Source organism: Sinohyriopsis cumingii, chromosome 16 (assembly GCF_028554795.1).
Source record: "Sinohyriopsis cumingii isolate HCF-2022 chromosome 16, ASM2855479v2, whole genome shotgun sequence".
Lineage (NCBI taxonomy): Eukaryota > Metazoa > Mollusca > Bivalvia > Unionida > Unionidae > Sinohyriopsis > Sinohyriopsis cumingii.
In genome coordinates this window covers 41844679-41859807 of record NC_142976.1, presented here as the reverse complement: position 1 = coordinate 41859807, position 15129 = coordinate 41844679, and the positions used below count along the sequence as shown (strand labels likewise).

Below are 15129 nucleotides of genomic sequence, written 5' to 3'. Positions count from 1 at the left end.
AGTATATATATATATATATATATATATATATATATATATATATATATATATATATATATATATATATATATATATATATATATAATCCTCCTCAACTGTCCTATTCGCATGCATAGAGTATGAATTATTGAATCAAAATGGTTGCTCCAAGAGTTAATGGATGATAACATAATTCCAGATGTCGATGTGATGTAACAAGAAGAATCTTTTCACCCGAAAATTGAAGGTCTGATGTGTATTCCAGCTCCTTGTTGGTGAAATGGATGCAAACAGTGTTGCATGAATTAAAATTAATAAGCCAAAGATTTGTCGAATCCGATACGTTTTGAAGATCATCGTTTAATACGATTTGAATGAAAAGTGGACCAGGCAATATGCATTGTAAACATGAATCGTCTGCAAATATTATTACCCTTGACTTTATTCTTTCCGCTATATCATTAAAGCCTATAGGAAAAAGAATGGGTCCTAATAATGATCCTTGAGATACACCTTCAGTGAGTTGTCCAAGGTTTGTGAATTCGTTTCCAACCATGACCCTATGCGTCTTATTAACTAATTATCCGTTGTAATACATTTCCGTTACTTCAGTAGCTTTTCGGTTGATGTATTGTTCCCCACTGCCACACCCTTTCAAAGACTTCGGATATGTCACAGAGTATAATACATGAAGTTTAACATCAGTCAATGCCATTGTAAATGGTATGATAGATGCCAATGACCTGATATGTGGTTAAATGACCAAGTATAAAACCAGAGATATGTTTGTAAAGAAAACAATTTTCATGGAAAAGTTTGCTAATGTTACTCAGAAGGAATTTGCCATCTTTCTTGAATACTGGCACAAATTAAATATTTTCTACCGATGTAAACATTTTCGTAAATTGAATGACTTATTTAAAAGTATTAATATTGTTTGGCAATTGAAAATTTCGTTTTCTTAAGTAAAAAGCTGATAATATCACGTATACCAGCAGCTATGTTGGTTTGATGTGTGTTAATTATGTCTAAAATGTCGCTTTAAGTTAAATGGATTTAATTCAGTGTGTGTTGGGTTCTTAACTTCAAGAAAAGCAACTCTCTTGCGTGATCATCGATAAAGGAGATAGAGCAAACATAATTATTAAGTAAATTTGCTTTTTCAAATATTTGAATAGGCTGGTTTTGAATCATTAATACGGAGTGTAGGAATTGTTTGTAATAAATTTCGTTATATTTCACTAATATTTTGGATTTGTTTTATTGTTTCCGGAGAGAACTAACTTCCAAGGTTTTGAAAAAATAATGTTGGGCATTACAATCATGGTCATACGCTTTACATCACCTGATCTCGACGTACTGGTCCGGGCCTTCATTTGTTTAGTGTTATATATAGTGGTGAATGTAGCATACAGTTAACAAATATGACCATTTAATGAATGAAAGAACTATGACGAATAAATCAGTGACTTGAATTGTGCACAACAAATCCGTATAGCAGTGTTCCATCTCTGTCATAAATGTATTATCTCCCCTATCCTCACACCCAGTTATTTTAGAATATCGCCGCAACAGGCTTTTCTATGCCATTTTTCTTCCCTGCGCAAAACCGTTTTTAACATTGTGCAAGCCGTTTTCTGCACACCAACTTGCCGTTTGTTCAGTTGCAAAGTGTCCCTTACATTTCTCACAAACGTAAACATGAATTTTCTTTGAAATGGATGAACTACATATGAAACATTCGATTATTTTGGAATTTTACAAAATAACTTCTCCTATGAAGATTTCTTCATTCAGCAGCTGCAACAATAATAATAATAATAATAATACAATTCAAATGGGATGGCAGAGCCAGCGACCTCTCTCTCACACACACACACACACACACACACACACACACACACACACACACACTTCACTTATGAGCTAGAAGCAGCCGGCATGTTTCCAATAGCAAGTGTTCTTTTCAGTTAGACGGTTCACATTATGCCGTTGATACACTTAAAATACAGAAGCCCTCCTAAACTATAATTCTCGATCCACCCATGCAATTCATAGCAAAATAGTGCCCTTTGATGGCGAGATACCGTCTTTACTCGCTTATAAGACCAGTCCAACAGCAAACTGCACATACCCAGATCTGCCTTCGCATAATGCGCCGGCAGATCTGTCTGTGCAGTTTGTTAGGATTATTCAGTAAACGAATAAAGCAAACCGTGATCTGCAGGCGCATTATGATTTGCAGATCAGAATCTATGGCGTTTGAAGATGGAATCGTCTAATAAACGTGTACTGACGGTACGCGTTTAAAATGCCCTTTTTTGGAGGACAGTTAAACGTAACATGCTCTTATTTGAAGGAAATAATTTTAAGGCCCAGGTTTTTCGTACTGGAGGTGTGTGACAACGTGAAAATGGTTGCCACAAGCATGCCAGAAAATTACGTACATCGCGTTTTACAACATTATGCTGCAAAACCAATACACGCTCATATAACCCTTTGAGTTAATGTAATAAACATACAGAGTTTCTTCAATCATCCTCACCCACCCCTCACCCCACCCCACCCCAAAAGTCGAAAACAAGAAAATGACGATGGTTCTTTACTTTTGTTTTGTTGGTGGGGGGAGGACCAAAATTAATTATGCAAGGACATAAAATAGATAACCTACAAACTGTGGTAGGTTGTAAATGGAAACGAATGGAAGAGATTTTCTTTGTTTAAGCACTAGCGGAAGATGGCGATGATTAAGTGCGCTTAAATCTTGAATAATTTTTTTGTGTTTTGATTATATTTAACATTATGGAATATCATACTTTCTACTCTACGTAGGAAACGAAATTTACTATCACTGCTATGTAATTCAACAGATAACAATGAAAATTCGACATAGGAAGCCCATCGTGCTGAAAAATGGCGTTAAACCTCACAACAACATAGGAAGCGGAACTTTCAACACCAACAATACGATTCAGCATGTGAAATTGGAATTATTGATATTTGAGGTTAAACAATTAAACTGCTACTTTCTCATTGGTACAACTTTTGTCCCCTACAGAGCCTCATACGTGGTGTGCAAAACGTGCAAAAGTGTCAATACTCCGTTGCAGCTAAAATACCCACTCTACGAAATAGTCTCTAAATGAGCGACTCTGCTATCTCGCGATTAACTATCCAATTTTTGGATATTATCCCTACACTGACCAGCTCTAAGGACATGTCTGTATGTTGAGAGTAACAAAAAAATTCTAAACACGTGACCCCACTACTATGTTTATTTTCGTGACTTGCGAAGGTCATTCTAATATATGCCTTGAATATAACTTAAACTAAGTTAAATTCTTCGTAAAAATATGTTTTTGCAAAACGTAATATTCTTACTTTTTAGGAGAACACCCGCTGTCAAATCTTTAATTTCGGAGATGAGTAGATTGACATATTGTCAAGCTCTTCAATTTCGGATCTTGCATGTAGACCGCAATCCCATTATGCCAAGATAGAAGTGATCTGTTTTAAGATAACACCGGAACTTGTGAAGTGTACTAAAATACCAAAAGGTACTCATAATTAAAAAGAGCTATCATCTACCAGTGCTTGTAATTCAGCACGATTGTAATTTAATAGTAAAGTTACCCTTTTGTTTCAAAACGACATATTTTTTGTCATTTCTACCAAACATGGCATCTCTCTCTCTCCCTCTCTCTCTGTCTCTCTCTCCCCCCCCCCCTTGGAGCACACAACACATGACTGATGATGTAATAACGGGCGTCTAAAACAGTACCATTATCAAGAAAGAATTGAATTGACATTATGTTATTATGTAGGAACTTAGATCAAATTAATATGCAGAACAGTACAATCTTGTCTCTTGACGACCAACATGGACTGCTACTGTTGTCAGGCTTGATTTGTGTCACTTGTTTTACATGCATACAATAACAGCAAAGTCGTCGGCTTCCAATTTATTAATGATGGTAAAGTGCGTGGCAGGGGGAGTGTGTAAGAACCCTGCTTGCAAGCAAGGTCATAAGTCAAATATTGCGTGGATGCTGTCCTGACTCATGTTTTTAAATGGTGGCATGATTAAACAAGCTAGTGTAGTGACCTAGTGACCCACTAATTCACTGGTGAACTTCCAGCTCAAAAAACTAAAATAAGGAGTGGAAGACGTAGATCATATATACACTGACTCATTGACTTCCCTCATCACGCTGGAAGAGACCAAGCTAGGAATATGGAACGCTAGAGCTGTCTTAAGATGAGAATATTTATCATATGCTGTGCTTTTGTACTTATATGATGTGCAAACTTCATTATATGCTGTGCATTTGTACTTATATGATGTGCAAACTTCATTATATGCTGTGCTTTTGTACTTATATTATGTGCAAACGTCTTTATATGCTGTGCTTTTGTACTTATATGATGTGCAAACTTCTTTATATGCTGTGCAAACTTCATTGTATGCTGTGCTTTTGTACTTATATGATGTGCAAACTTCATTATATGCTGTGCTTTCTTCCTTATATGATGTGCAAACTTCTTCATATGAAACTTCATTATAATGAGATGGCCGATAGCTGCCGCCAGAATACAACATCAAAGTAACATGAATCTGTCATCAACTTGTTATTAGCATGTGTGAATTTCATTCAAATCAAAATTAATTGCTCTTAGACTCCCAGCTAACTGTCCAGTTAGATGCCCCTATTTCAGTTCCCTGTGTTTGAAAGCTAGCTTTAAATATGGGATTTCAATATTGTATTGTGCATAATAGATTGTAGGTGATATTTTGTACCAAAATAAGATTAGCTGACTGTTATTGTGATGTGTTTGATTAACAGGCACTCCAAATACATTGTCTGAATAGTGTTGTGATTTTTTTAAACAAGAATACTTAGCTTTATCTTGAAGATATGTAATATAATCAAGAATTCCAAGAGGAAGAAATGATAAGAATTCTATATTATTTGTATTCAGTATTTTGTAATATCACATATTCAGTGTATCACATACCAACACATACTATTGTGAGCCTCAGTTTGATATATATATATATATATATATATATATATATATATATATATATATATATATATATATATATATATATATATATATATATATATATATATATATAAAATTGTAGAAATTGCATAGCTTTTATACCACAGTAAAAAAAATTATGTTTATAGTATCAGTTCAGTTTAAGTTCAATAACAGTTCAATAGCAATAAGTTCAATAACAATGCTCTCTTCAAAATCAATTTTGACAATTTGTTTAATTTACATATCATCAATAGGAAAATAAATATCAAAATTCGTTAATTGGATGGGGAGGTAACATTTAATATCATCGTGGTATATAATGTTACACATTTGTATTAGGGACTATAGTTCATGAATCAGGCAGCCAGTCACATCATGGTTATTGGTTTGGACGGTTTTTTTGTGGATTTAACACAAGTTGTCAGCACACGATACATGGCGGCTAGTATGGCAATCGTTTTAGACCACTAGGTCTCTCGTGCTCCCTGACTTCGATGTCCCAGCCTTAAGTACTGGATGTTTGTAAATTTTTAGTGGTATAATCATTTAAAGTTTCTTTATTGTCAACATATAAGTACAATGTTTCTTAGTATTTGTGATATCCAGGGAGTGATATGAATAGGTAAGAATTTTAGAGTTTAGAATATAATTGTTTTGCCTTATTGAGTGAAGAGAGATGTGTTAAGATATAGGCAAGTCCACAAATGTAATATTTGTATAATCATAAATGGGGTAAGAGCGCGAGAGGGAATTATATCAAACCGGAAATACTACTAATGTACAGCATATTTATTTTTATTTGCATTACAGAAGGAAATAATGTTTCAAACAAAATTTATTTCAACAGGATACTTTTTTTACTTGTCATGCGTACACACAAATATATATATATATATATATATATATATATATATATATATATATATATATATATATATATATATATATATATATATATATATATATATATATATATATATATATATATATATATATATATATATATATCATACACACACACACACACACACACACACAGAGGACCGGATTATCCATATTGCAAAATGAAGAAGTTGAGAGGGTTCATTAATCCACCTTATGTCAGTGTTGGAACTTTAAAAGAGGCTCTGGATAACATTATAGAAGTAAGGTGTTTTTTTGGAAGGCATGGTGAAAAGGTCACACTGGCCTTTAATCAAAAGAGGCCTGGGCAAGCTGAAGAAAGCTGAAGAACTTAATGAGAAATGTGATGGAGGAAGAAGTAAAGAAGATTAAAGACAAGTGGAGTAAAGAAAGAAAGGATAAGGAAAACTTAAAGAAAAAAGAGGCCTTTGAAAAACTGAATAACAATTGTATCAGGATACAGGAGAAGTTTAGGTCCATAGGTCATCCTGACTGGTTACCAGAAAATGAAAAGAGGAAGAAGAAAGGAATTTTGGGAAAGATAAGGGGGTGGATGAAGAAGTGGAGGAAGAAGAAACCCAAAGGCCCTTTTCAGGGCCATTCATATGCCTCGAAAAGAAATTGACTTTCATGCCTAATTTCATTCTTTTTTAAATGTCCGTTGTCTATTGTCTGTGTTATATCCATTTCCCATGTTCAATTTCCATTGTCACTAGACAGTCCCACCATGTTACATTTCTATTGTCCCTAAACAGTCCCAATCCATTGTTCCCATGTTAAATTCCCGTTGTCCCCAGGTTACAAAGTAAAATTGCCCCATGTTAAATTCCCATTGTCCCCAGGTTACAAACTCCCTAGTTTAACATGAAAGTCCCATTGTCCCTAGATCCCTACTCTCGCCCAATATTGTGTGCAAGCTATCATTGTATCAACTGATTGAAATAACTACGCAAAAGTAAACCCGATTGACAGTTGAAAATTTCGGTTAGTACTCTTACTTGGTGGTATCCGTTTTGTAAAACCAAATTTGATTGGTAGTTTAATATTTTTGGTTGGTTTTCTAACTTGGTGGTATCAGATATGTAAACTCGAATTTGATTGGAAGTTGAAACCTGTGGCTAGCTTTTATCCTTGAGCTAACTCAAACATACTAACTATGTAAGGCTGCATCTGATTGGAGGATGAATTCTTTGCAACTTGCAAGGTTCGATATATTAACTCAAATTTGATTGGTAGATTAATACTCTTGTAGAAATTTAACTTGTAATTTGCAACCAAGATTGAATAAATGTAATTGAGGGCTGAATTCACAATAACTTGATTCAAAAGAATCAAGTTATTGTGAATTCACCCCTCAAGGGAATATTTGGTGTTAACTATTATTGGAAATGCTAATTGAATTTAATAAAACGCTCCTATTAGTTGGCAGATTGGAAATTGTTTGTTTGGTGTTGAGGGTCTATCCTAAATTTCTTTCCACTTTTGCCTCGTCCAGACAGACCAATTAAGTAGTGTGACACTCACACATAAACACGGAACTGTAGTGGTAACATTCATACAGTTCAGAATCTCGACATTTGAGACTTAACCAGTCGCAAAAGCACCTGATGCATAGGCGACTTTAATTTTTTTATCATTCATTCAATTCCATTAACTAGCAGTAATAGCAAGATTTCAAGATGCATGCTGTGGTAGCCATATTAAATGTTGTAGTAACACCATTTTCGTTTACAACCGAGTAGACCATAGAATGAACGTGTGTGCATAAAGGGTCATGATAATTCTCCAAATTAGATTACGATAAGTGGTGATAAGAAATATACTAATGGACAGACAACATGCCATCCCAAAAGCTCATCTTTTCTATAATAACTTGAAGATAAGAAAGGAAATTATGCACATATAATAAACCTTTTGAAGAAGAAAAAATCATTGCTCTCAATAAGTAATATTCATTTACTAGTTTGATTGCAGTTCAGCAACAATATGACATTGCACATGATATATATATATATATATATATATATATATATATATATATATATATATATATATATATATATATATATATATATATATATATATTCACAGCCGTCGAAATTACTGGTTTTCTGTCCGACTAGTAATTTGCATAATTTCAATAGTTCAATGGCTAGTTCTCTTGACACCTGTCTGACAGTATGTTGTGTGAAGGACTAGTGAAATATTGAAAGATCAGCAGGACAAGTAAATTTCTCACTCTACTAGTCCTTATGGCTACAAAGAAATTTGTTTCCAATTCTAAGCATGTATGTTGCTCATTTCAAATGAACGTCATGAATCAAATAATTTGAAATGATGAAACTTTCTTAAATGTATTTTCTGATTTTTATTTCCAAGTGAGCACAAGTAACATTCTGTTTCAGATGTGTAAACAATCATTGCTTTATTTAAAATACAAGGTAAAATAATGATGGCCAGTAGCTGAATAGAAGAGAAAGGAGACCCCTGTCAGTGTTCTCAGCCAGGTTCTCATAAATGCCTAAGAAATGGGAACAGGTTGAAATGTAAAGTATAGCACTCTACGAACCATGTAATAACTATTTTATGCTACTGCAATATACATGGGTGCATAATCAGTATCTGTTATTTTGTATTGTAATTTATATATACCGGCCCGGATTAAGGCCTTTGGGGGGCCCTGGGTACATCCAACATAGGGGCCCATAGTTATCCTGCCTTGTCCATATATATGGGTACAGTACTATTAACTATACTGCCTGTGAAATCAGACGATACTATACAGGGCCTCTTGAGCCTCGGGGGCCCTGCCTGTGAAATTATATAATATACGGGGCCCCTTGAGCCTCGGGGGCCCTGGCCATGTTGCCCATTTTGCAATATGGATAATCCGGTCCTCTGTGTGTGTGTGTGTGTGTGTGTGTGTGTGTGTGATATAATGATTTGTGTGTACGCATGACAAGTAAAAAAAAAAAATATGCTGTTGAAATAAATTTTGTTTTAAACGTTATTTCCTTCTGTAATGCAAATAAAAATAAATATGCTGTACATTAGTAGTATTTCCGGTTTGATATAATTCCCTCTCGCGCTCTTACCCCATTTATGATTATACAAATACTACATTTGTGGACTTGCCTATATCTTAACACTCTCCTCACTTAATAAGGCAAAACAATTATATTTTAAACTCTAAAATTCTTACCTATTCATATCACTCCCTGGATATCACAAATACTAAGAAACATTGTACTTATATGTTGACAATAAAGAAACTTTAAATGATTATACCACTAAAAATTTACAAACATCCAGTACTTAAGGCGGGGACATCGAAACCAGGGAGCACGAGAGACCCAGTGGTCTAAAACGATTGCCATACTAGCCGCCACGTATCGTGTGCTGACAACTTGTGTTAAATCCACAAAAAAACGTCCAAACTAATAACCATGATGTGACTGGCTGCCTGATTCATGAACTATAGTCCCTAATACAAATGTGTAACATAATATACCACGGTGATATTAAATGTTACCTCCCCATCCAATTAACGAACTTGATATTTATTCTCCTATTGATGATATGTAAATTAAACAAATCGTCAAAATTGATTTTGAAGAGAGCATTGTTATTGAACTTACTGCTATTGTACTGTTATTGAACTTAAACTGAACTGATACTATAAACATAATTTTTTTACTGTGGTATAAAAGCTATGCAATTTCTACAATTATATATATATATATATATATATATATATATATATATATATATATATATATATATATATATATATATATATATCAAACTGAGGCTCACAATAGTGGGTGTTGGTATGTGATACACTGAGTATGTGATATTACAAAATACTGAATACAAATAATATAGAATTCTTATCATTTCTTCCTCTTGGAATTCTTGATTATATTACATACTCCGTGCCTTCAAGATAAAGCTAAGTATTCTTGTTTAAAAAATATCACAACACTATTCAGACAATGTATTTGGAGTGCCTGTCAATCAAACACATCACAATAACAGTCAGCTAATCTTATTTTGGTACAAAATATCACCTACAATCTATTATGCACAATACAATATTGAAATCCCATATTTAAAGCTAGCTTTCAAACACAGGGAACTGAAATAGGGGCATCTAACTGGACAGTTAGCTGGGAGTCTAAGAGCAATTAATTTTGACTTGAATGAAATTCACACTTGCTAATAACAAGCGGATGACAGATTCATGTTACTTTGATGTTGCATTCTGGCGGCAGCTATCGGCCATCTCATTATAATGAAGTTTCATATAAAGAAGTTTGCACATCATATAAGGAAGAAAGCACAGCATATAATGAAGTTTGCACATCATATAAGTACAAAAGCACAGCATATAAAGAAGTTTGCACAGCATATAAAGAAGTTTGCACATCATATAAGTACAAATGCACAGCATATAATGAAGTTTGCACATCATATAAGTACAAAAGCACAGCATATAAAGAAGTTTGCACATCATATAAGTACAAAAGCACAGCATATAAGAAAGTTTGCACATCATATAAGTACAAAAGCACAGCATACAATGAAGTTTGCACATCATATAAGTACAAAAGCACATCATATAAAGAAGTCTGCACATCATACAAGTACAAAAGCACAGCATATAATAAATATTCTTATCTTAAGACAGCTCTGGCGTTCCAAAAGGAAATATTCTTTCTCCTAATTGAATCTCCAAATCGAAGCTGCAACCCCATCAGAAAAAAAGCGCGAGATAACGGGGATGTTTGCTGTTTATAGTTAGATGGTTAAAATTATCTTCTTGCAACGCTTAATTTGCGATGGGGTGGGGGGGGGGCAGGGACTTCGCCCTTGAGAATCTATGAACCATCACCTAATTGTTGGCTAAAATTATCCTCTTGCAACGCTTAAAATGCGGGGAGGGGCGTCCAGGAACTTCGCCCTTGCGCATCTACGAACCAACACCTAATTGTTTACGGTCCCCCTAGACTAAGAATTGTGTGTATATAAGTACGCCTTCTGAATAAGATCTTAAAACTTACCAACATTACGAGGTTTACATGGCACTAATCAACTTACTAAAATCCCGTTGTTTATATAGTAATAACTACTTGCCAGCTAGTTATAAATTTACGTGATTGATATGGTATTAACAACTTACCATCTAGTAACTAAAAATAGCATGCTTGACATGGTATTAACAACTTACCATCTAGTAACTAGAAATAACATGCTTGACATGGCATTAACAACTTACCATCTAGTAACTAAAAATAACATGCTTGACATGGCATTAACAACTTACCATCTAGTAACTAAAAATAACATGCTTGACATGGCATTAACAACTTACCATCTAGTAACTAAAAATAACATGCTTGACATGGCATTAACAACTTACCACCTAGTAACTAAAAATAGCATGCTTGACATGGTATTAACAACTTACCATCTAGTAACTAAAAATAACATGCTTGACATGGTATTAACAACTTACCACCTAGTAAATAAATTTGCGTACTTTACTTGGCATTAACAGCTTACCGCCTAGTAAATAAATCTGCGTACTTTACATGGCATTAACAGCTTACCACCTAGTACTAAACATGCTTGGTTTACATGGCACTAACCAACTTAAAATGCATGTGTGACCACTAAGCTACTCGACACTCAATAGTCATTAATTTGCTGATGTGCAGGTCAAAAAATAGCATTCAATTAATCGGTTAATTCTTTTCCCACTATAAACACACACCATGCTATGTATTTGATGTGCAAGGGCATATGAAGTCATGGATCATATTACAATTACAATAACAATATCGTACAAATGTCAAGATTGATCGACTGTATGAACATGTCTGCGATGAAAGTCTGGTTTTTTTATTGTTTTGAAAGTATGGACGGTGTGTGTTAAATTTAATAGTGTGTGTGTGTGAGAGAGAGAGAGAGAGAGAGAGAGAGAGTTGGATTTTAACATAGCTTTAACAATTTTTCAGTCATATCGCTACGATGCCCACAGTGTGGCAGTTTATAGTGATATCTAGTACTTGGGCATCATGCCGCAGACATGTAGCACCATGTCCCACCCATTCATATTATCCTGACACCAGGTCGACCAGTCCTAACACTAACCTCTTAATGCTGAACGCCAAGTGAGGCAGTTGTTAGTGACATTTTTATAAGTCTCTAGTATGACTGCCGTGGTTCAAACCCGCGACCTTCGGCATCCGAGGCGTAACCACCAGTTGTATTTCAATATTAGATTGGCTGTCCTCATGTCTGCAAACTATTCACTTTATGATTGTTCAGTCACGTTAACATGAGCTTTACACACACATAACAAGTTGACGAAATCAATGCATTATCACTCATGATGGTTTCCTCCTTAAATGAACGTACAACGTCAAAGTATCTATACATTAATAATTACATCAGGAAGAAAAGAATATGTACATTACTCAAGGGGAAAAAGTGCACCCATATGATTTTAATAAAGAAACGCTTAAGCTTCTCAGACAACGCACGTCACGCACAGTGATATAGCTTTTTTTTTAATTCTCCTTACTGAGCAGATGCCGCCCAACAATTGAATTTTTTCTACATTAGTAGCGCCATCACGAACAGCAATAAAAAGGAATGAGATATTTTGACACAGGCAAAGGCTAACACGGCTATTTCTAAATTTAAAGCAGACAAATAGATTTCTCGATGAGCTATGCATTACGTACAGCGATATTGATTTTTGATGTATTCCATAGCAAACACAATTTTGTTTTGCTGTAGAAGAAGAAGAAACAGGACACATATTTATTAAGCAATGTGGTATTATTAGTCCAGGGTAATATCAATGTTTTATTTTATTTTTCCTGAATGAAACTGCCAGTCTGACTTTAAGTGTCTTTAAGTGTGGTTTTATCTCCATTTCAAAGACGGGACTACATGTGTCTTTTTCTAAATATCAATCTGTATCCTCTATATGTAATCTCGCTTTTTCTTAATAGATCCTCGTACACAAAATGTTTAACTGACAGAAGTTACAATGATTTTACTGTTAAATACAACACAAAAATGACTAAAGATGCAAACCTTCAATGTAATATTTCCAGCACAATAAATGGCCACAGCAGGAGTAAGGGTCGGAGGAGCAATAGCTAACAGTCTAGCATTGGCAGGAAGTAAGCATTTGTCGAATTGGTACGATCCCGGTGGATCTGAAGAAGAAATAATTATACATGATAACACTAAAGGGAAATTCAGCTACATAGGAACATTGAAGAGTTCAGTGAAAACAAAATTAAGATACTTGATTGCATGAACGAAAGATTTGCAGATGAAGATCTGATGACCATGTACTGGAAAACTCTGGATGATGAGTTTGCTTTGTATCGACCTACTTACCCAGAAAATAATGTTTCGCTTGCTGTAAAGGTAAAGGGGGGCGGGGGTGTTCAAAACGCTATGGCAAACAATTTGGGTGAATTCTTTTGACAAACATCACAATATCGTACATACGCGATGATGTTTTCAAGTTTAATGACATCAAAACGGCATACAACGATTTGTGGCCACCTGATTCAGTTAGAACAAACAGGATAAGTGAACAATGGAGCAAGTTACGATGAGAAGTAGGTGTTGCAATGAAGCACTGACAATTAAGCTGTTCAGTTTGCAGTCTGTCGTATGAATTTTATAGTACCATAAATTCGTGCTTTGATACTGTGCAAAAAGGACATCAAAGTCAAAAGTGATCGGGAAATGTTATATAATTCAACAATGCAACAACAACAACAACAAAAACCCATTAATATATAAGTTCTTCTACGTATTGCTTATTCCCATTGTTTCTAACTGAATTCGCAAATGAGAGACATCACAAAGAATTCCTTTAATGGAGAACAAAAGCATGCACAAAAGTAACGCAGTTGTTAGCCATTTTTAAATCGATATCCATTCCATCTGGTCTGATGTCAAAGTAAATATGACAGAAGTGGTAGTTATATACAAACAGCTATACCTTAATAAGGTATTCAATTTCAAAAATCAACAGAAAAACAGTCGTAGACCTTTACAAAAAACCTTTACAAAACGTATCTTTATTTTTGCTATTCATGTGCTCAAATAAATTTTCAAAACAACCAAGCTTATCAACTGCATCATCCCACAATAACTTGTGGGGGAAATAAATTTAAGAATATGCTTGCCAATTTCTAAAGAGACTGAATATACTGACTTCTATAATAATATCGTTATTAAACGTATAACGTTTCTAGTCAGCAAAACATATAATAGAAACCTGTTTCTCAAAACTGAGAGGGATGTCTATTATAGATGGTGAGGATAATTTGAATATGTGGCTATAGAATATTAAACCGACCAAACTAGCTTTAGTGGAAGATATTTTGAAGTCTTAGTACGGCTGAAACCTAGCTGTATATAAAGACTTAAATTTCTTTTCTGAAGAGGAATTACGCTGCCTATCCTAGACTTTGCATAATTTGCGCTGCCTACCAAAGAAAGCAATTAGTTCCAAAAATAGGAATCGTGGCAGAGTAAACCTTCACCATTCTTAAAACGAGATTCCTATTATGGGTAATTTATGGAGCTGGTTAATAAAGTGTTGTCGAAACAAGAATACATAGAATTCTAAAATAACCAAATAAAGGCTAATAAAATGTCTTTTTTGATAATGCCAACAAACCAGCTTTACCACAATTGTTCATCCTTAATGATACTGGAACACCGACATGTTTAAAAAATATTTCACACTATTATTAATATTAGATCGTAATGAATAGTACCACTACAGGTTAAATTTTCAACTTGGAGATAAACTCTGGTGTCACGTATATCTTTATCATGAATGTTATTTTTATAATATAATTTTTAATAAGTCATTTAGTTAATTACATTTTTAATTCCAAGATCCTATGAATGGGTTTTGTACCATAAGACAAGTACAAGTATAATGCGTAGTACCATTTCATTAATGAAATCTCAAGGTCGAAGTAACAAGTTCAAGTTAACATCATCGCTTGGTTAAAATAGGTCATTAGTGACGAGATTGGAGATCAAAATAACATCACGTGATCCAAGAGAGCATTTGTACTGTGGGGAGGGGGATCAGACTGCTCAAGTTTGTGGCTGGATAGAAACTTGAATAAAAGTTGTATCCTT

At 34.3% G+C, this 15129-nt stretch overlaps 1 protein-coding gene across 9 annotated transcripts in view; it reads right to left on the bottom strand.

Annotated features, from left to right (window-relative positions):
- The window catches only part of LOC149780296 (uncharacterized), a 138166-nt gene that overhangs the window by 116504 nt on the left and 6533 nt on the right, over positions 1 to 15129 (bottom strand). For 5 of the 9 annotated variants that reach the window (XR_016415043.1, XR_016415044.1, XR_016415047.1 and 2 more), the window contains exon 2: positions 13042 to 13166. The exons of 3 other annotated variants lie outside the window; for them this stretch is intronic. The gene's annotated coding sequence lies outside the window, so the exon portion shown is untranslated. Of the gene's footprint in view, positions 1 to 3059; positions 3487 to 13041; positions 13167 to 15129 lie in introns of those variants that run through there. One more of the 9 variants, XR_016415046.1, reaches the window with a different exon arrangement.